Raw genomic sequence first — 24,141 nt, 5'->3', positions numbered from 1 at the left:
CTCCACTAAAAACGTCCTGCCCGTTCCTGTTCATGACGGTATAATTATCAAGGAAAACATTTTTCGACAGGGCGGCCCGTGAACTTTAACGGCAGCATTCGATTACGAGTGGATTTTCGGATATTCATATCGCGTCTAATCATCGTAGATCCATATTCAAGCTGATCTCAGTGCTTCTTATTAACTATTATATTTTGCATTTGGCTGAAGGTAATCGATTAGTGTGTCGCCACATCTTTGCCTGCTACGCTGAAGGTCGAGCGCCAACGTCTTCGACGTTTATGTACATAGCGTTCTCCATTGTGTATATAACAATAAAATATATCATAACTCAATACGATTCTGAGTGCTATATCGGTTAGTTAAAACATGACGCATGTGCCGCAGAACAAGAGTCCCCATTAAGGTACGCGAAGCAACGAGCTGACAGCCGCATGCGTAATAGAACTAAATAATTTCATTCTATGAAATGTACATCATTCAGAGGTCAGGTCGTCGTCGTCGTCGTCGTACCGCTTTTCTGGATTATCAAGCCGTAAAAAGTCATTTTACGCCCTGACGCTACACAAAGGGGGCCCCCTATAGCAAGCCATATCTAATAAAATGAGGACACAGGCGTATTGTGTGTCGCATATATGTGTGTCTACGCTACGTAACGTTCGACACAGGAACTACTGTGTGTGGTTGGCCAGTCCTTCTGGGTCTGGTAGGCTGCGTATGTCGGAAACTCGTTGCATACATACGTATATACATAAACGCAAGCTCGCTGACGCTCGCCCGAACTGCAGAGACATATTGTATCTCAAAATTGGTAAATTAAACCGAATGGCGAAGCCAGCTGCGGCCACAATAGATGAAAAGACTCGCTTGTAGCTGGCAAGCGTATAACGATGCGTCTCCTCTTGTGGATTACGATTATCAGCAATATGGCCAACGCTTGGTTCCATAGACTAAATCGTTCCTACCGACACGAGCGTTCACCACGCATCGTGCGTGTATATTAAAATTTTGTATCTTTGCGATACGGCGGATTTGTCGTTTGTACAGTGAGCCAGTTATTCGTGTATGATTAAACTGTACGTTTCGCTTAAAAATGTATTGTTTGCGGTATTATCACGCTACAACCAACATCGTCACCCTTTTCTATGAACATAAAATCTAGATTTGAATGGAAACTTCTTAACGTTAAACGTACGTCAGCAACTTAGCTGCCATAGGCCGTCGCCTCAATCCAGCTTAAAAGATTCAAATTCCGTCTGTAAGATGTTTTTTCGTTGTTGAAAACATCGGAGTGATCGATGCGACGATGTATTTTTGCGTATGGACTCGACGAAGTGGTGAACAAAGATCTACAGACACGGACCTAGGCCTTTTTGCTAATAGCTAGTACCGTTTATTACACTACTAGCCGTCGTCCCTCACGCAGACGACCAACACAACTAACTGAACCGTACGACAAATAAATATGTGTGCACTTAAAAAAGTACAACTAAAATTCGGTGATTTTTTCCTGAGCGGAATAGGTCACACTTTTTTTTTTGCTTAATTTTTCACCTTCTGACCTAGTTCCTCGATACAGGCGGGACTAAACCGGGCGATTCTCTCAGTGGACCACATACGGATCGTGGGCCCTCATACGACTACTAACGGCAAAAGTCCATAAAAAATGAAACATTTTCAAAAATGACACTTCATAATGGTCACAAACCACCATTGTAATTCCATCATTCTCACGAGGTCAATATCAAAATTGCTTAATACTCCGTTTTCTCGTATGCGTTGTCGTCCTTTGTCCATTGTGACACGGCATCAGTATCGTCGACCTAGCAGCAACGGGTACCATCCCGTCGTTGTGGGCTAAGTCGTTCGATGCGCGTATTCATGCAGCTGTATTGACCCAATGCTGTTTTCAGTATACAAGATTACTTCAGACCGGTATGCTGGTCCACGATTTCGGAACAAGGCACTAAACAGTCCTTTATTAACCTCGACTCTGGTTCGTTACACGACAGCGTAATACTGCTGAAACGAAATCGATCTTATCGTGACGCCGACTGATCGTTACCGAAGTGGCAATTGGATATTGAATGGAATAGGTGATATCGCGAATTCAGTTTCTGAGTGTTTTTCGCACTCGTTGTGATTATTCTTGCTCGACGCCAAAAAGCCCCAGGGCTCGCTCTTCCGCCCGATTGAAGGTGATATAGACCGCACAGGGTATATGGGGCGAATACGAATTCCTCCTCTATCGATCACTATCTGATCGAGAAACTTTGTTTACTTTTTTTTCCTTTGTTTTTAAACGAACGATGCTGTTTTTCGTCGGAACGGCTATGTATAGCATTTGCACGCCGGCAATATCGAAGCTGTGTTTGTGATATCCAGTTGAAATTGTTTTGTTCACAGCATCAGGACATGTAGTTTAGAATTGGACAGCTGTGGTATCAAAGCCAACTTGAAGTCCCAATGCGCCTTATCTAGAATGGAAGTGATTTTCCAAGCCAGGTGGGTGGAAGAATAAGCGGAACGACGTAAACGCCGACATGTACTCTATATACCGTCATTCACTGAGACCAAGCGATCCATGTGCTGGTTGGTATCACGTGTGTGTATGAAGCCAAACGGATTCCTTTAAAAAGGGCAGAATCTATTTTCCGTCACTTACAATACAATACTCATCCTAACGTTTTCTCTTGCTAAGCATGTGCATAATAATATAATATATTCATGTAAGTTTAAACTGTCAGTACCAAGAAGAAGTTTACGAGACACTCTTCGTATCTCGGAACGTTTACAGCAGTGGCTATTGCAATATGATCAACTTATTGCCGAACTAAACTTTTCGGCAAATTTACGTACTATGCTCGGTGAGTTGACATCGTTTCCACGGTGCCAACTGGAACTTGTTACTTTTATCAATAAGCGACTCTTAAATAAATAGCTTCTTCAATGAAGATTCTGAAGAAAGGCCGGGTAACCGTCCTTCTACCAAGAATTCTATCCCAATAAAGTGCCGTTCACAGCCGCTCACTATACAGCGTAAATTCACAGGATTTAAGTTTATCAGCATTGAAATGTGTTTTTTTTTACGGTTGAAACACAAAGCAATCAACGTGCGCTTGAAAAGGCGCAGTTCAACTAAAACTTTCATCAGCCTGTAACAACCGACGAAAAAAATTCTGTGTTTAATAGCCAGCTCAGTAAATAAGTTTCAAGCAAAGGCAATCTGAATCTAAATCGATGTGGCCAAAAAAAAAACATTACAGCATCTGCATTGTTAGTACAAACATAGATTTTGTCAATGAAATTTTCTGTTCTCTTACAAACACACGAATTGATAATTATGCATGCTCGAGACGCACCTCATGACTACAAAAAAAAATACGTTGCCGCCGATGACGTTTCACTGACAACAAACGGTAATTGTTAGAAGTTCTGGCAATATAGCCTCGCAAAAATGCTTATTATACTTACAAGCAACCATCTCTAAGGGAGCACAACTTCAACTTCTACGCACACTTAGGTAAACATTTTTTTAAACACGCGTCACATGTTCGAAAAAAAAAAAAGAAAAAAAAAAAGCCAAACCACCTACTTAAAATCCCAGTTGGAGACCCCAACGACGCATTGCTCCCCCGTAGTGCTGAATAGCTTATAAAGTTACTTATAAGTCAAGGTGTCCTGTAGTTTTAAAAATAATTGCTGCTATTCACTGTGAACACAAGTGTGATCCTTCTTGCAGACGATTCGACCCTGTGACAATGTCGCAGTTATTATGCATTTCCTCCTACCGTCAGGTAACCCAGTTGCCATCGCCCCACAGCAGAACAGTGTATAATATATCTTTCATAGTTCATACGGGCACCAAGCTGCCTCTAAATATGAAACTACAGTTACTTATTCCATGCTTGAGCGCGGCCTTTTATATAACGTGTAGAGTGTTGAATTCAAATAGGTTAACTTGTTCCTTCCTTTGAGGCGCGACCATAGATGACAGTAACGTGTGCTTCACGATTACTTTCACAGCAACGCTTGTCGGCCAAAGTAGGCCGCTCGAAAGCGTTCGAATCGCGATTTTTTCCCTTAATGAGTGAACATGCCCACTTGGGCATTACTGACAAAGAACGATCGAATGGGTACCAGAATTAATCAAGTTCCTTGGCTAGAAATCAGCCATGTCACGTTCTTATGATTCTGAGTGATCCATATTGTAGACTGATATATTTAGCACCAGCTCAGGCTGTTGGCAAACTACTTCTTTCCCACGATTCTATGATTTTACTTTGACACCTATCCTGATAAGGAAGCAGACAGACGTTTGTATACTATGAACAAACACGCGTATCATATATTTATAGTAGCATGTAATAGGTATCTTAGAGGTGTTAACTACTTGAAAAACTTTTGGTTGTTTAAATCTTACTTTTAAATCGTAGTGAATATTGTGAATGCCGTGAAACTATAGGTGTGTATACCTCTGTAAAAATGAAAAAAAAAAAACAAAGAACATTTGTATTTCAGCCAAGACAATAGTCCGTATCCAGCCTAATTCTAAGCTCAATTTCATTTTCGGTACCGACAGAGAGAATCGAAGCATGAAGTGCTTCTACGAAGCATTACTTGTTTTATTAACTAACATGTCACTGCCAAGTGCGCGTGTTCACTGTAACATAGATTAAGGTAAGACTGATGATCAACTGTTCCATGGGTCGCGTTACAGCGATATAACTAGTGCAAGTTTTCCGGATTTAACCAAGCGCTCACTTAAAATTGGTCTCACCCTCTCCGTTACGTTAGAAACGATAATACCTATCGGAACAGATGGAAACGATCCTTATAGAATAACGAATCTCCAAAGGAACGGTAAGTAAAATTAAGTTACCAGTATATCACTTTTCAGAAGCGCCATGCCTAGATATTTTCGGTCGACGATATACATATAATCTTTTTTTTTTTTTTTTTTTCAATTTTGCTTTAGATAGAGACAGCAGAAAGGTAAGTGATGCTGCTGCGTCCTGTTTCGTGCCAAGTTCCGGTTAAGACGATACCCCCGTTGATTTTCAGTGCCTCTGGTTTACAGGATTCGATCTGTTCTCGTTGTCAGACAGCTGCCATTTGATTCTAAAATGTCTGACATTTGCTGTGACTTAGATCTAGCCGATATTTGTATCGTTTTCCTTTTGTCGGCTACGTCTGTTTCTTTGGCTTATGGCAGTAGCTCGAGTTGGTCGCATTGCCATATAGGCAAAATAGAAGATCTGTAAATCGAGAACAGAGGTCTTTCCATATTTTTGTTCAAAAAATACTTTCTTTTTTTCACGGATCGGCTGCCTAAATGGCTCTCTCTGACCAAACAAAATTGGTGCTGCAAACCCTTACACCCACTAAAACCATATCTCTATCCCTTGTTCTCGGTTAGTATCACTACGGGCCGACAGTTGGGACAATATAGGAATAAGCGTCGATCTGCGGTGCGCCAAAGTGCTCCATCCGTGTAGCAGATCGAAGTCAACGTGTGCCGACAAACATCGCTAATATATTTAGACCGGCGGACTAATACGGACCCATATATAGATACATGTAGAAATATGAAACATACTCCAAGAAATAACATTTCTTATTGGCCCATGTGAATACACAAATAACAATCGAGGCCGCATTCGACTGTCATATCGGAGAATAAACATGGACACCAAAACTGATTCAAGCTGAATTTAACTACTCTACTACGACCAAAACATTCCCCCCACGGCTTCTTTGGCTCAGACGAGAGAAACTGTGCTGTAAAACTGCAGAAAATCCGAAGGCGAACGGAGACGGCAATAGAACTGGTAAGGTCGGTCAGTCGACGAACGTTAATCGCCACTCGATGCAAGCAACAATAACACCGATAATAACAGCAGCGAAAAAAAAAACAACCGCTAGCATAAAACGGAAAATGAATTATTTCTACAGATCGAGGGTTTCCGTGGCTTAACTTAAAATCAGAGTCCCTGTAATACGGTTAACTTTTTAACTTTGTTTGTTCATACCAGCTGTCTGACGAAATAGATCTTGGAGGCTGTTACACATATCGGGGTGTCACAACCATTTACAGGCACTATCTTACTTACAGATGAACTCGACTAATATCCACTTTGCTGATGTTCTATCGTTGACGCCTTTGCGGAACGTGTCGAGTGGGCCAGTGGACTCCTCCCTAGAAAGAATATTACGCAAGCGTCATTGTCAGTATAATTGGCGCGCAGCGTTTGAAAAGGACGACGAAACCCTCGATAACTCTAGCGTGAATATCATCTGTGTGACTGTGACATGGCGTAAAGTATTGTCGTGTAAAAATTTTGCATTGGCGGCACTTCCACCAGACACGCAGTCGTCACACGAAGCAGAGAAATAAGAGTCTGCTGTGGCCGTTGTGGAGCGACGCGTTGGTCCTGATTAGGGAACAGCTTGATTGATTACATTTATTTGAATCAGGTTGCCCTTAGTTACGTACGAACGATGCAAATATCGCTCGAGCAAAAATCCTTTGTTGATAGCATCGTAGTTGCCGCATACTCAGCATTATATAATCATCATGCGACTATCTGTACACTGAATGCAGTATTCAGTCATGTAAACATCATATATATTTAAGTAGATTAGTGATGTAACCGCTCGAGTGCTGCGTGCGCCCAACTGTATGATTCCCACTTGCGTACGGTTGTCCAGTTAACATTACAAGGCAAAGAAATGAGCGTCCTCATGAAGCAGCTGCAAGTATTCACACAGAATAAAAATCGGCAAGGCGAAGTCCGTTTTCCCACATTATTGCTACCCCGCTCCCCACCTTTGACTCAGCCTACAGGCTGCACGCTGCCTTTTCATTGCTATGCTTCTTTGCTCTGTCAGTAAACAATGACCCGCTAGACAAAGCGCGCCTTGCTCCTCGGCGTAATACGCGGATCTGTAGGACATACAGCGATGACGGTCTGTTGCCGCAGGCTGCAGCGCCTGATAAAGTGATATCGATATTGCCTGTATCGCCCAACGGAGTATTCCATTCGGTCGTCGCAAATTGTTCGCTGACGTAAAGATTCCTCCGTTAATATTCCTATATAAATCGGGACGTCTACCGGAGATGGAATTACTTATCGTCTGACGTATTCAGGCTTACCTTTCTCTGTGCTGATCGATTCGTTGACAACAATGATTTTATAAAGCTTGTTTTGCTCCGCAAACAAAAGCTTTCGAAGACAAAGATAACTATGCTCGCTTGTCGATGAGATCCTAGTCGCGCAAAGGTCGCAAACGCTCGCCTTGGAGGTTAGAGGTTACGTGGATTTATCGATACCAAAGCCTAAAGTTGCCACATAGTAAGCGACAAACAAAACCTATAAATACGGGGGGTTTACTGGGAACGATTTACGCGATTAAGGGGTCGACTCTTCACCTTTTTCCTCATCAAAATCAATTTCCTATCCTAACGAATAAATACATCCATTCATTGAATGTATGAATGAATTTCTTCAAAACCAATATGCGAATCAATATGGTTTCTGTTATAGCCGATGAAGACAGACGAGAATATAGCCAGCTACGACACCATGATGCCTGTTACCTTTACCCGTTTCTGTCGATTGTAACGAGCTGCTGCGGAATTGTTCGTCGGAAGGGCCGGCCTAGACGCATGTCCACCGTTCGGATATCTGTATAACGACGGGTTCCCTTTTCGTTCGTAGTAACTTTGACGGTCATTAATCCTGTTGGCACATTAAGCTAGCTGCAGGTAAAGGAATCCTAGATAGAGCCGACCATGGGCGTCTCACCCGCTATTGATATCATTGATATGGGACAGATAGTAACACCAAACGTGGCTGAACATCCACAGCCGCCGTAGTACAGTAACAAAAGGAAAAAAAAACAACAACAGCAGCAGTAGTAGTAATACATATTGGATTCGTGAAAATTTTGTCTGCTGTCCATTGTATATAAACATCGCTAGTCAATGAACTGTGGAAACGGACACGTAGAAGCGACGACTAATATAGCTTTCGATAACACGAGAGATCGCTTTGTACGAGCGTGTACCGTCTCCATCTTTCACATTGCACTGAAAACAATTGATTTATATAATACAGACATTATGTTTGTGCGCATGTGTGAAACGGCAGAAACACTACCTCAGTGACGATTGCCACCCTAAATCAAATGGTTTCAACTATGGTGATGTTACCGATCAGGTACGTGGACGCTTTCGCTCCGTGGCTCGATACCGGACATTAGTAAATCGATGACGTAGCGAAAATCTTAACAAGTACCTAACAATGCCACAGCAGAACATTTGATCTTATTGTGGAGTGTCATCAATGATTATTGCGCCATTTTCTACTGTGCACTTATATTCCTGATGGGATGCCATTAAATGGAACAAATTCTCTTTGAACTATTGTTAAAAAATGTAATGCCACACAATATCCAGCTTAACAACAATATGTCAACAATATTGCGACGATTTCAGCGGCTCTGTCTGTTTTAAGGTGGTTTTCTTCGAAAGGCGCTTAGAGAGTGTTGTATTGACCATATCTAGTCTTTCTATTGGCTAGCGTCAGCCGATAACTTTCCTATAGTCTATCCTCATTGATACCTAATGTTCAAACGTACGATTTCAGTAAACGTAAATTATCTTGGAGACATGTAAGACAAAGGTGAAAGGCCGCCATAATAAATAGCGTACAGCCGTCGTTCAAACAAAACACGTACACATATACGATTCAGTTTGTATAATTTAAACACAAAAAAAAACCAACCCATGTATCCTATAACCCAGCTTCCGTGCAATAATCACAGCATGGCCCTCACTCGGCTTCAGTTTGTGGCTATCGTCGAAAGAAAAAAAGAATGGAACCAGGAGCGTTGCCAGGGGATCTCGTGATTGATGCAGCCCTTAACAAACAGTAAAATTGGCCTGTTCGCTCGTCAGTGCATCAGCTTCTTACATAACGAATGGCCCAAAAGGACTTTCCCCCGTGAGCGTTCGTAGTCGTTCTTGTTGAATGGTTACAACTTCCACAAGAAGCCCTAACAATCAATATTGTTAGATAGTGAGCAATTCGCGAACAACTGTTGGCCGTATGAAGGCCGAAGGCAGGGAGGCCAAACATTCAAGATGAGCCGAATCTTCACGCTGAATCGAAATAATCTCGCTGGTTCATACATGTCGCGCAATGTTAAGAAGATGATAGGTTAACTATGTACTGGCCTTCTTTGTACTGAACTTACGTTAATCGACATGGGAGCTAGTTGACACTTCAGCGCGCTGCTCTGTAGGCTAGTAGTGCGATTCGGGAACTGGGAGGTTGGAAAAAGCCCGCTTAAAAATTGTAGACTTGAAAAGAAGTGGATTGGTATATAACAAGTTGTCCTAAAAGTACTTATGTTTGCATTTAGGGAACGATGCGTTCCTAGTACGTATAATATAGGAGCATGATCTAGATGAATGAAGATGGAACGACTAATTGTAGACAAGTTGCGGACGTTGGTTTTAGTGGCAACAAAAATACTATAAATCGTCTTCGTAAAATGTTTTTGAAGTCGCCTGGATAACGGCGCTATGTTCGAAAGCAGTTTCGCTTTTGTCGACCATTGAAATATAAGTAAAGTCTAAGGGAGAGATAATTAAATCTATTTTACACACGTACTAGTTGTGCCATAACACGTTTAAACAAGTGGCCATTCAATCCGGATCGTATCAGATCATAATTCCGATGACAGTTTCAGATAGTGGCACCGCTAATAACACTTCTAATTGAAACCTGCCACTGTCTAGAAGGCGTGTTATCTCGTGTTTGGTTTCCATAGGTCGTATCATTTTTGTCTACTATTAATAAAATGCGCAAACAATTAGCCAATCACCGCTTGCTATCAATAGATTAGTGGCTGCTTGGCCAAGTTTACTATAGCTTAAGGGTCAACCCGACATGAGGGTCCTATATTTAGATAGTATCTCTTTGAGAACTGCCTTCCATAGGCTGAAATTGTTTCGCTGATAAAGTCAACGTTTTAATCGTTTTTAATCAACAAGAGGCATTAATAAATACTAAAAAATAACACATTGTATTGCATCTACCCGTAGACCGTGCGAAATATTAATTCTTTGTCGAAAGCCACAGGCTAGTGTACACAAGATATGAAACAACAGATTTAGAAAAGCACAAATAGGACAGGCGTTTTGAAGGCACCGTGATTTTTTTCTCAAGGCTTCGAAATACCATATCGATTATTGTTCCCTTATTTGTACTAACGCAATGGAACAAGTTTCCTCAATAACACAAAAAAGAACGACACTCGAATAGAAGTTGCTATTGTGTACGTAGCTTCCAGGCACGATGGGCAGAAAAACACTATTAACTTGGATAATCGAATTCTCTAGCATTTCTGCTAAGCGCTAAATGTGATTTTTCGCTTTTAGGTAAGTTACTGTAGAACGAGCACAATATTCGGCCCGCAATCCTACCTGAATATGCCTGCTTACCTTTGTAACAGGCCGGATTCGGCTAGAAGGTGTGAGGAAGATCGAGTTCCTGATAGCACTGGCTGTTTGAGATTAGTGCGTTCGCTTTGAAATATGGCTGCCATTATCAGCTGTTATTATATTATAGCGCAATAATAGTGAAGCGCTGACTGATCAAATACGTCGAAATACGTCATACGTTGAAAATAATCTTGTTAATGGTTTCTGGTGTATAGAAAACTATCGTTTAAATTTTTCCCTATTTGGCGGCTCGTTCTGTTTTTCTGACTGCAACAACGTTCATTTTTCGCTTCATGACTTCAACGTGCATTTTTATATAGGCAATTTGGCGATCAACAGCTCTTCTAATTAATAACTAATAAGTGGACAGCCTGAAAGTGACAGAATAATGGATGTCCTGCTGTGCTGAATCTAGTGCCATAATCGAACCCTCTTCCCATCCATTTTAGTGTCGTTTTTGTCTCTCTAAGTCTGCTCAAGTATCACAAAAATATCGATTTCAACGGGTGACAATGTCCAAGTTACTCAATTTCAGCTCAGTATATCTCACTTTCTCTTATCATTATGGTACCACGTTCTATTGACGCTCCTCTATGAACAGCAGTGATCAAACCCGCAACCTATATCCTACAATTGTATTGTATAAGGAAAAACTGTCTATATGAAGATACATATGGATGCGATGACGATTACCGTGACACAGCGCTTCGTCGACAAACGTCGTCTTAAGCCAATAGATACCTATGCGGTACTCGCCCTGCCCAATACTGCCTCGTCGATTGCTCACCTTTATTACCATAATAATAATTTTGTAATAATAATAATAATTATTATTATTGCAGCAGCTGTTGATGTTATTCTGATCATGATTAAAAAACGTCGAAATGTTCACATATTCCCACAACCCCACTCTTACTGCCGCTGCTGTAATTCCTACGGTAAAACGCCGCGGCAGACGCAGCAGCAGACGCAAGAACGTCACATAGGGCACGACCGCGCAAAGGTAAAGGTACCCCTCACCCATCCATCCCCCGTTGTGTTGTAGTCGTCGCTGACGATCCGTTGGCAACTGCAAAAAAAACAGCAATGGCCGTCAATGCAAGAGCAGCGGCCGAGACAACAACAGATTCCATAGCGACAAATGCAGCAGGAGTAGCAGTCGGAACAGGAGGACTACTAAAAAAACAAGGTGAATAGGATGAACCCGGTGACGAAAAACAAGAGCAAAATAACGGAGTAGCGGGGGTGGGCCGAAGGTGGAGGGGGTGACAAATTTGCCGGAATGTCCCCAGTGAAAGCAGTGGCATCGGCCGTGGTAGCCATACGTTCGCTGCTTCGCGGTCACGAACTCAGCCTTCCAATGCAGCTGTCGAATTCGCTTTGGCTTTCAGTTTATGGTCGGGGCTTTAATGGACGGACCAATAAATCGGCAGCAAAGGAAGAACGCCACTGACAAGTGCCTACCCAACAAAACATGACGGGTACGACATTCAAGCGGGCACACAGTTAGCAAATTGATTAGAGGTTTTTGTATTGCAGAGGCAGATGCTTATGGCTAGCCTATGGTGCTTGAGATGATGGCACTGCTGGAGAAATGTAAATTACCCACCTATCCTTTCTGCAGTTGGTCTCAGGGGACACACTCTGACTTATCGGTGGATGAACATACTAATACGGATAAGTAAACCGCAGGGTTCAGTGAGCAATAATGAAACGAATGGGCTTAAAAGAGATTCATGTTCTGCCCTTGGACGTATGCGACGTTAGAAATCTACGGAAAATATATAATACAATCAAATGTGGATGGCCGATATTGCCATACATGTTTTTTTAGGGTAAGTTAACTGTAGTAGCTTTTTGCCGTTATAAAATCTAATGATAGGGATTCAATTATGAACAAGGGGATTCTCGCCTGATAACGATTGACGGCATTGTTCAGGTTGTATATGAATTAACATTAAGTGATAGTGTTATCTGCTACGGATTTCATCATCATCGTGTGCTCAAGGACATTTTTGAACGGCCGGCACAAATACATGTAACACAGTGCAAAGATTAGATAATGATTTTAATATACATGATAATTAAAAAGAGGTCCAAGCTATCTTGCCTTTAGTACGCGATCGTTGGTCTGCGCATCTCATCTGCTGTGAACAAATCCCTCCAAGTAGCGACAGGCGCCGTATACATTATCAATTCTATATATCAATTAAATATATCCGAATGTATATGAGTCGTATGCAGAAAGCAACGTCGAGAAGAAGGGACCTGGCGAGGTCGTTGAAGTAACGTGAAGGGTGAACGTCCGCTTTACCTCAAACATATATTCACCAATAAAGTTAAACAGTTAATGATCCGACATGGCTTTAGGCCATAGGTGAGGTAATAATCCCTAATGAAGAGACCCGAGAGAAAAATCGGACTCGCTCAAGCGAGCGTTCACGTCAAGGAACAACGTAACGTCTTCAAATCACCAACAAAACGATGTTATAACAAATGGACCTATGCAACTTCTTCTTCACGCTTTCCAATGGCTGATCGTTGTATTGTAACTATTACAGATAACATGATTGATTGACTGATTAAGAAGTTCATTATTTCTTTATACGGCCTACTGTGTAACTAGATGACAACGTTTCTCGTATCGACACGACGGATACGTAGACGTCTTTATGAATACTTGCGGATAACTGTGAGTCGCAAAGGGCAACAGAAACTCGGCGGCCAGACCATTACGGCAACCAATAAATTAGTATAACATTCACGATGGGTGCTACTACGGTGAGAACATCGGTACCGTTACTAGCTGAAACAAACTGAGTAAAGTTATCAGCTGGTATGTAGTGATCGATCTATACATTAAGCAATGCGATGACCGTAATAGAATAAGCCCAGTCTTTTGGCTTAAACATCGCGTCAACTAATCATTATTGTAAACGAATAATTCTGCCCCAGCATTGATGGGGGACATCGAACGATTGTGCGATCTCTCGATATTGCCACACGTTCTCAACTTTGACCTATATGTAGCAAAACTTCGATGAGAGCAAACTGCAAACGGACATTTCTATGGCGTTCTACGAACGTTTTCAAATCATTGCACTATACTTGTTCATCGGTTTTTTTATATATACAAATATTTAATCTTTGCCATGATTCCTTACAATTCGCAGGATGCTTCCTTTTGCAAACTATCGTAACAATTCAACTGACTATTATCTCTGTTATCCAGCTGACGGCACCCTTTCGTAACGGAGGGTGCTTAAGCGACTTCAAGACATCGCAGGTGTCCGCTGCATGCGGTCATTCAATTTGCTTTCAGTTCAAAAGAGATATCACATCTACCCACACATAATATCTACTGTGTTGTAATCGCCATGGCATGCGCTTCTTCATCGTAGATTGCATAAACAACACTAGCAGAAAGTCCTTTCCAGGGTGGAAGTCAGTCGTTAACTTTCTCTTCCAGTTATAACGCTGTCGCCATTTTTTTCCCAAACGACGTCTGATTATCGTACGCACAAACAGATAAAGGAACAACCAACTGCAGCTGGCTCCAAAGCTGAATTTAAATTTAGGCACGACCTAAAATTAATGTTCGGGTAAGCACATGCGCGTCACCCTTGAACACGAATATATGTTCAACTTCTGCTGATGATTCGACCTTTTTTCTAGCGTCCTATGCTATCCTCGAACCAGTACCGCTATATAATGTCTACATAACGTTGCGTAATTGTTAACTGTATAGAACGGCTTACGCGTGCGCTACGAATGCCTAAAGGCAGTAATCATGAGTGAGCTTAGCGAACCAGTCGACAGATTCTTCCGTTCCTTGCAAGATCGCCCGTCGTTATCTGCGCGAAGGAAAATGCAAAGCAGCATAGGAAATGATAAGACGGGGCATATACACTGCTTTAGATTCATGCAGGTGGAACAACGGCGGCAAAGGCCGCTCCAGGAGTCATCGAAACGGATGACGCAGAACGTTCGAGCGAATCTAGCCTGTTCGCCTATACGACCGGCCATGTTTTATAACGTCGTGAGCGATTTTTGCTGGTGGTGATAGGCTGATAATGAGTAAGAAAACGAAGGCTTATTTGCAAGCCAACATCAGCTGGTGCTATCGTGGAAGCAAGCCCCGTGTCCGATCTAATTAGCCCGCCGTTTGCCTCTGTTTGGCCAAGACTCAGAAACAAATGCAAAACAAGTAGCACACCGTTACTGATTACGATGCGGCTTTTGGCTGGGGCCATATTCATGACTCTTTTTGCTATTCTCGACACTGAAGCTGACGACGCAACTGTAGAATATGGCCGCAATAGTTGCAGTATCAGTTGCAACGGGGGGCTCAAGCTGGGAAGCATTCGAAACCGCAATTACGCCAATGACAGGTTAACGTGTGAGCCAATTCCTAATTACTATATATATATACATACATATATAGGGTGTTTCAAAAAGTGTTTACATAGTTTGAATGATCATAATTTCAGTTTTTATTCAGATTATTAATATATAATATATGTACATTGGAAAATAGTCTACCTAAAATGTACAACTTTTTTTCTCGCTATCGCCGACACTCATAATTATTACCGTTCTCGTCACTGAAAACACTAGGCCATTGGTTATAAATTCAATTGTTACCTTTAAATCATCACATGTCGTCGGTTTTCTTAGGCGTAAACTTTCCCTTTAAGGTAGAGTCTCAGAAAAATCCATTGGCGTAAGGCGTATGGAATGGACGGGGCTTTGTATTGCATAGGGCCTTTTTGCCCGACCCATCTGTTTGGAAGATTCTCATCAAAATATGCTCATACACCATGATAATAGTATGCATGTGCTACGTCCTGTTCGAAGTTAAATTCGCCACCTCTGTCAAAATCTTTTCAAATAAATTATCTAATTAAAAGAGTGTATACACAAAAAACTATTTAGATATATATACGATTTGCATATCGCCTATACTATCATGTTATACGCATGCTGTTATTTATATATTATATTATAGTAAACAGTGTCAATAGAAGTTACTTATATACGTATAGGTGAGAGAATCAATTCTCTGCTGAAAATCTTAATCTCAAATATAAGTTTTAACTTGGGCGACCCGCTTCACTTGAAAATTACAACGTTGAATATATAATTAAATTCGATTTGTGCTGCCGTAGAATCTACCCTGGGCCATCGTTTGGACTCAATGGAGAAAATGTAAACAAGTTCAAAAAATAACTTTCGTTTGTTGACTACTCGAGACTAAGGAAAAAAAAACGTTCTTTTCCCTATCGCCTAGCTAATCTCAGCGTGCTTTTTTCCATCAGATTGTCGCCGGTGACGAGGAACAGACTCGATGCCATCATGAAACGGATTAATGTAACTGGATGACAAAGAATACAACGAAAGCAAAAATCAACACGGGAAAACATCAATTATGGGTTCTGGATCGCCATCGCCGTTAAGTTATACATAGTATTCGATAGCGCTGTTCAATGTTGCGAACCGCAAAACTAGAAACTTCAGCAACCGATTTGTCACTTGCGCGAAACGTTCAGGAATACCGGCCTTACTGCGATGGACAAGACGGGGGATGTCTGTACAGATTAGAACAAATTTGTCGATTACTCATACCTTGGTAAATTCAAGCTGACGGCTTGTGCCAATATCGTGCGGCGTGCCAACAGTACAAAAATGTCAGACCCACCCGAGGTAAACCCTTACCGAGAAAAAGAACGAACAATCACCTGTACGCTGCCCATTTATAGACACATCTGCATGAGTCCGTATAATTGACACATACGCTTGTGTCGTGAGCAGAGACGGGAAATGGGAGGGACTAAAAAATTTAAGAATAGCCGTAACAAACCGCCTAACAGAGCGGTGACACGGTGATTTAAAATTCCGGACATCGTACGAGCCTGGCTCAGGAGGTTGAATTTTTTTACGCTTAAATTTTCGCTTCGTAAGTTTTAATGACGCATTTTTGATTTTTGATATGTACAATATGAATACTAATATTGTTAATATTTTTTGTGTTTTGGCGTCAGCATGGTTACGTTCAACTGGGCGGCGCTAAAAATATACTTGTTGTGATTATTATATGATGCTAGTACACACATACTAATAAATACATGAAGCTTTCTGATTCGGGCCAACGACGGCCACTCTGTAGACGCTACAAACGTGAAAGGCCAAACGTTCGCTGATTGATAGTATGAGCCGCAGGTCTCTACCGAAGGTCGTACCGACCTTTCTCGTGGGTGGGCTTGCCAACGGGACCGAAGACGGGGGGGGGCGTATTTGTTGACGCAGCCGAAGATAACCAACAACGTATAATGACTGGTCGAAAACGCGAACGATTTGTTGACACGCAGCTGAGACGATGAAGAACTGTGATAGGTAATAGTAGCTGCAGGGCAATGGTGATTAGAAGTTCAAGTACTATAATTATGATGATTATTAATATCATTTGGTGTCACAAAGATGTAAACGTTACCCACTACAATGCGTTAGCGTCTACCGATACGACGCCATTGTTGCTTCGTTGAATGCAGTCAGACCCGTGCGGCAACAAAGGCCACTTTTTTCAATTTTATACCATTATCATTGTTAACGATCAACGAATAAATAATACTGTTGTTGTTGTTGGGACTTCGTTGGGCTTCAGTTCTGCGGGGCTTATCTTCATATATTTTTCAAGTGTATAATTGTTCGAGACGTTTATGGCGTTCATGAGAAGGCAGAACTCATATATTGTTTACTACCTAGATTAAATGCCGCTTATGACATAGTTAATATGAATTATTAAAAAATGGCACAGTTGAAGAAGGCTACCTATCCTTAGGGATTTATATCGGTTGCCGCATGAAACACGAGCCGATTTGATGCATGAAATGAACATGATTATAAAAACGGGGGCTGCACGAAGCAAAGCATATATATATATATATATATATATATATGCTTTAGCAGGAAAGCTGTTAATTTTGAAAGAAATCAAATTTTTTCTAAGCCATACCTTTTTGTACGAGCATTAAAGAAAATATCGCTTCTATTTTTCTTACGCTGTCGTTTGTTCTTAGAAAATTCTTAAAATCAAGTTCATAGCGTGTAGACGAAAACCGACCCAGTTCATTGGAAAGTGTTGAGCTATTCTGCACGTTTGCTGTCATTTAATGGGTCATATGACGCTTCATCGATAAAAAACACGGTTAAATATTCAACATTAGTGAGAAGGTTTTTGGGCTGAGTGTACGCAGTGTGGCAAACGTTCCCCCGCGTCTGTGAGCCGAGCTTAGATTGAGCGCCTCTTTGCGCGTAAAGATAAAGCTCATGCGTCGGCACACTGTCCATGGCGAACGATAATCTTATAGATATTCTTACAATAACAAGGTCAACGTCAGCAGTAGAATGAAAAACAGCGGTTTGAAAAGTTTTGTTCTGAGCCCCAAGAAATTCTGGAAGCCGATAAATATCCAGATTAATATAGTTTGGATATTATATTAATGCACATACTATTTATTTAGATGCCGTACCGGTTTCTGCTCGCAGGCAGGGTCTAATTCTCGTACTGCATCATTTTCCGAAGGCGACAGTACAGCGAGATACAACATTTATTAGGAAAATATACATTTACCCAGAAAAATGTCGTCTACCAGAATAAAGAATAAGCTAAATATGTGTACAAAAGAATTGTATTCATGCGATGAAATGGGACAGTTTAGCATTTGCCGTGCTTGGCGTCCGCCGTGATTGTTGATCATTTATAAAGCTCTCTTATATAATAATGGACGCGCGAAATTGAACGTGTACCAATTAAACCTGTGTAAATGCATCGGCTTATGGTTTTTCTGCTCTTGCAGGTATTTACGATTGTATTTTTGAACCGATGGTTCAAGTTCACGGTACGTTCTTGATTGATCAGTGTTCCCTGAATGGGTTAACCATCTATACCAGCGTCCGCTCAGTCAGCAACATTATTATAAAAAGAATTCGTCCTCTATAGACTTCATGCAAATATGTATTCCTGCCTTGTGCCGCTACACTTCGTAGTCGTTTGCCGGAAACGCGAACCCCTGTGTGTAAGCAAGTAAATAAGCTCACATACAGAAAGCTACGATCATCCATCAAATGCATACTACATTACTGCATTGCACCACCGCCATCTGTAAGCTCCCTTATATGATTACAAAGTTACCAAATGATGAGCCATCAGCACTGTGCTATACCGAATCTGGAGCGAGAGTCGCATTTTATTTGCGATTGCAATGCATATACGTGCCACGGATCTTCTATAATGCTCGACTAAAGGAGCACCAAAAATAGAGGTCGTTGTTTCGTGTGTCATCAACAGAACGACGATACATATGCATATGCATGCATCTATGATAATCTTCAATGTTTGTGTATACGTAGTTCGTTAGCGTGCGTGCTTGTATTGCGCGCATGCGCGCAACCATCACGCCGCTGGCAGTGCTATGCTAGTGAGTAGTGCAGCCATCTATCGGCCGTTGCCACAACTACATCGCCATGATCGGCATCACTCACAGTTGTTAACTATCTTCTTCACTGTTCGAATCGCTGCCAACGATGCTATATATACATATATATATATTTGGTTGGCAACGCTAGCCAAAAAAGTTTAAGCAGACGTGGACTGATGCTGAGAGTGACGGGGTGGGCTGAACAACGAGGGAACATTACAAATAACGAACAGGGCTTTATGCAAAACCGCAATGGAACCAAACTAAATCAAAAGGAAAGAACGAGCGATGGGTTCTTGCTCCAGCACCGCTCGGTATTTCGGGGATAATATATAAACATATCAAATAAACAAATAGATTCCATAAGAAGAAGAGTGCTACTTTGTTGAACCAATGTCGTTTCCATCTGCGTGATTACTGTCGCCGTCATCGTCTGCGACGTCAAAATTCAACAAAATGCTACTCGTTCATTCGTCACTCTTCTGCTGGGATAGATCGCGTTGTACGAATCACGTTACGCCAGGCCGCCGACAACGCGGGGTTAGCAGCTAACGTCAGCTACCCGCTGAGCTAGTTCCAGGGCTTTGATTTGCATTGTGCAAGCCAACAAGATGAAACGTGACGTGACCGTAATAGGCCGGCTTCAAATTCCCAAATCGGCGCCAGAGCGTCGCGGCGTGTCGATGATGTGATGATCCAGCGAAGCGAGTCACACTTCCATCGGTATGTGTGATCTATCGCCACTGATTATTGGGACGTTGTCACGCAGATATCTGAGTATGAACAGCCGTACACAGAGTACCTGTTCTAGAGCCGTATAGGAGTGTCGATTTGTGTCGTGTGTATATATCGGTACCGACGCTTGCGTATGATGAAATAAAGCAGAGACAGACAGCTCTCGTCGTTACTGCTTCCTTTGCCGCCGAAAGTGAATGTACTGATCAGGAGTTTCTGCTTTAGCAGAAACCCAGTAGTTGACAGCGCTGGCGCGTTGTGAGCGTTGGAGCGTCGGGGGGTGTCAAGCACATCTGTACGCATCCGAAAAGTCGGTCAGCGAGATCCATTTGAAAACTGGATGAAGACAGATTGATGCCAACTTCTAACGACGACATTCCCACTCTCGCTTTCAAAAGCTGGCATGCAATGATGATGGGTTCGTTTGCCAAAGTATGTAGAGACAACTCAAATAATGCTACTGTCAATACCTACGCGGTTCGGTGGCGTTTTCCCAGTGGAGTAACTCTCACAAAAAAGTATGTGATTATTCCACCGAAGCCTTAAAGAGTGCAGGAAAACATTTCAGATCAATTCTTCGTTGTGTCACGGTGTGATTTGTACGGTAAAAAAATGACGCCTATGTATAAAAAAAAATAGACAAGGAGCTGCAAAAATATGCTTCTTACGACATAAACACAATACCCTCCGTAAAACAAACGTCTTGTATCTTTGTCGCCAAACCCAATTGTGAAGTTGTACGCCGCCATAAGCTTTGGCTGTACCATTACTTTTTTGACGATCGATATTGAATGTCTGATAAAATTTAGCGACCCGTCGCTATTAATTACAGATGAAGTGCATTAAGAAGATTTATTAATTACAGATTAAGAAGATGAAGTGCATGCAAGGCATATTGAATTATGTCAAAATGTCACTATACAAATAGATTTTTTGCGTTTAGGATCTTAGATATTGAGTTTCTTGTATCGGGTAGAATAACGGAACTGTTGTTATTTAGCCTATGACAATTGGTATTTACATAGAAGTATCAATGGGACAAGCAAGATTAATTTTACAATATGTAAAATACTTATGCAATCGCTGAACACACAGACACACACACACACACACACACACACACTGAACTCGACAAATGGCAGTGATCGGAGTCGTAAAAGTAACGCAATCACACGTAATACGAAGATATGGCGAAATGTGGACCCTTTGGCTTTGGACGTACAAAATACCAGGAATTTTACGCTGGCGAACTCATCGTAATCGTTTTATTTGCAGTATGGTCGTGCAGCTGCCGGCTGAGCTCGGTACGATGACGGTACGGGCAAAGCCGAAACTACTAAATCAATAAAACGTGAGAAAAGGTCAAATGGCGAGCGGAGCCTAGGTTTTGCCAATTTGAATTGTCCGCATTGGGCACCGTGCGCCGTATCAACAGAAACGTTAACGACCTTTGCTTCCGCTGCTACGCGTGCTTCTGTGAATGCCGTTGGATTGTGTCTACTGTCCATTGGAGACGAAATGTGTTTCCAGACTTCATTGATGAGCAGAATTTACCGGCTACTTGCAACAATACGTACGCTGTTTACCTTGGCCTACAATGGTTACTTACCACCGAGCAAACGAAAAGCTGAGCACGTTTTTCAACGAGCGGAGCTGTCGTCGCCTGGTTTTACATCGCCATTTTTTTCTTACGCCAGAATGTAAATACATTCATTAGAATTTAGGTTATGAAGTAGCAGCATGTGAGAGACTTATCTTTCAATTATTCTAAATCTAACCGTTGATAAAGTAGACGACGAACGCTGCTTCTGCGGGGGCAACAGTATATATAAATATGGCAGTGGGCAAGCTCGTTGCACCCATGAAAAAGCAATGTGGAAACACAAGATCTGGGAATCGACAGATGCTTCCAAGCGAGAACCGATTTGATCGATGGTCGATAATTTGGTATCGTTAAGATCACGCCGGCTATACTTTCTCTATATTTTCTATGCTACGGTACAAACAAGCTTTGTCCCAATGCAATTTCTCGTCGCTACAACAAAACGCAAACGTTTCTCAGAAATAAATAAAAAAACGGATTTTTTCCAAAGCACCTCATTTTTATCCAGTATGCGTCAACAATATCCTGTCCGGTAGATCCGGTAGATGATCTGGCGAGAACAAATTTTAAGCGTATGTTTTGCTCTTTATTTTTATATAACCTAGTTTCTCTGTTGAACTACGCCTTTTCCTACAGGGTTTACGCGTGAGATAACCCTTTAGCTGTACCAGTCTATAGTCTATAAATAAACGACAGGACAATCTTTTCACATAATGGGAAACGATTGCGGAACATCGGCAGCAGTTATATGCATCAACGAGGAGAAAAACTAATGAGAATTCAACGGATCACAGTACGACTCGATTGAAGGTGAGGCACTGCTTCGTTACTAAATTCTATTCTATTTACAGAGTCCCGTGCTGAAATGGTTGAGTCCACCACAATGACCTGCCCACCTTACGCTTGGTGGACCATCACGGAAAACTTTGAACAACAAGTATTCTTCACGTGGAAATTGTTAGCATTACTATGAGTAGATTCGAATAGGCAATAGCTCTTTGTGGTTTTCGATTTAGTTCATCGGCGTTCTTCGTCTTGGCCATTAGTAAGACGAAATAGCACAGGTCAGAAATGAGACAAGGTATCGCCAATCATTAATACCAATTGTTTGACCCTTCATAGAAGAACAAGATACACATTTGAATTTCAAAATGTCGCCGATAATTAGTGACGCTACTGCCGGTTCTGAAAAGGAGCAACGCAACAATCGATTTTAACAAAAGGTCGGCTCCTAGATAGAAAAACGAAGAGCATTGTTAAATAATATAAATGTAATATAGATGATAATGATTTTCCGTTTCAATTGCACTCATTTATTGGTCAGGTCAGTAGGATCTTAGCCGTCGCTGCAATACACCCAAAGTCGAAAATACGGGATCTTCTTATGGAAGACTTGCAGTATTTACTTTGTGACGATGTAATTCATAGAAGGAAGGCTTCAAACATACTATCTCATGTCATCTTAGCCGTAAATTGATCTATAAGAATCTACATATACAGATATAATTCATTCAAGATCCTCGATTTGATCCTAGGTTAGGTCATGCGTTTCACTTAAAAGCACAATTGAATAAGCTAAAAATTCGTGAGCTGGATGGACTTAAGAAAACGTTTCAATGTGTTTCCATTCTGGCCAAGGACGTATAACCCGTAACAACAGGACTGCAGCATGTCGGAGTAACTCGGAGCGGCGTCTCTAGTCTTCTTCTGTTCAGCTATATACATGGATATATACTATACTATAGTACACGAAAAGCTATTGGCTTCACCATAGACAGTCCTTGTAACGTCAACGATAAAAGTCTAGAATTTCAGCAGATACCATTCATTGATGTGAAGCAGGCGATAAAAGTTACGTACAAGATTTTCTCGCCTTTTCTACACAGGGAGGACTACCTTTGATTTCGACATTTATCGGTTATGCACATGTGTGCTAGCTGACTGTTCTTTACACGATCTTGGACCTTGCACACTGAACTGCTAGCATTCTAAGAGCATAACCTTCTAGCCTAAAATTTGTAAATGGCTAATCGGCAAAAAGGTTGCTCCCTGATATGCACAGCATCGTTTAGAATGGTTCACGAAAAAGGTTAGGGAATGTAATAAAAGACAAACAAAAACAGTGACTTAACGTGATCAAATCTGTGTAAGCCAAGTGAAAATTGTACATATCAGTGTATTTAGACGCATTTAACTTTAATTCTATTTTATATATAGACATTATGATTCCTCCGAGTAGCTAACGTTATTGTATACCCGTACGAATTCAAAGAGGAATTGAGTCCAATTGTTTTCATCGTTTGATCAGATGAAAACGATAAAGACTAAAGCTAGCTTACTAAAAGGGCATCAATGGGTAAAACTTATTAGACAATACAGACATTATACTTACGCTTCACATATGCGTATGTATTTTTTCTATGTCTTCCGCTTAACAGAGAGCTGTCTTGTTTTCTAGTGACATCGTAAAGCTGACTATCTTTAAAGTGGCTGGAGTTTTTTTTTATGAATAATAAAAATATTTCTAGCGGTTCCAACGAACCAAATCTAGTGTGTGATACATTTTTCAGTTAGTTTCTGTCAGTATCTGTGAAACACGACTTACCGGCAATTCCCTCTAGGCCAAAGTAGTCCAGACCGATTTTCATAAAAGGTGTATACATACAATTTTGTCTTCCTATGTAATATTCTGTATCTATGCCATTCGTCTTCTACGTGATTGGGTAATCGAGTGGGTTTAATTTTTTCGAACAACTGACTCAGTAGATTCGAGCGGCTTGACAAAATATTTAATAAGTATATTTTGTAGTAGA

At 41.4% G+C, this 24,141-nt stretch overlaps 1 long non-coding RNA gene across 1 annotated transcript; it reads left to right on the top strand.

Moving 5' to 3' along the window:
- Positions 1 to 6,226: 6,226 nt before the first annotated feature.
- LOC111273758 (uncharacterized) lies at positions 6,227 to 23,874 on the top strand. Its single transcript, XR_002688017.2, has 3 exons — positions 6,227 to 8,222; positions 15,832 to 22,138; positions 22,967 to 23,874. It is a non-coding gene; the product is annotated as an uncharacterized LOC111273758 (long non-coding RNA).
- Positions 23,875 to 24,141: the final 267 nt, after the last annotated feature.

This window comes from Varroa jacobsoni, unplaced genomic scaffold (assembly GCF_002532875.2).
Source record: "Varroa jacobsoni isolate VJ856 unplaced genomic scaffold, vjacob_1.0 scaffold_223, whole genome shotgun sequence".
Taxonomy (NCBI): domain Eukaryota; kingdom Metazoa; phylum Arthropoda; class Arachnida; order Mesostigmata; family Varroidae; genus Varroa; species Varroa jacobsoni.
Note: the sequence above shows the minus strand (reverse complement) of the source record. Positions and strands in the feature narration are given on the sequence as shown.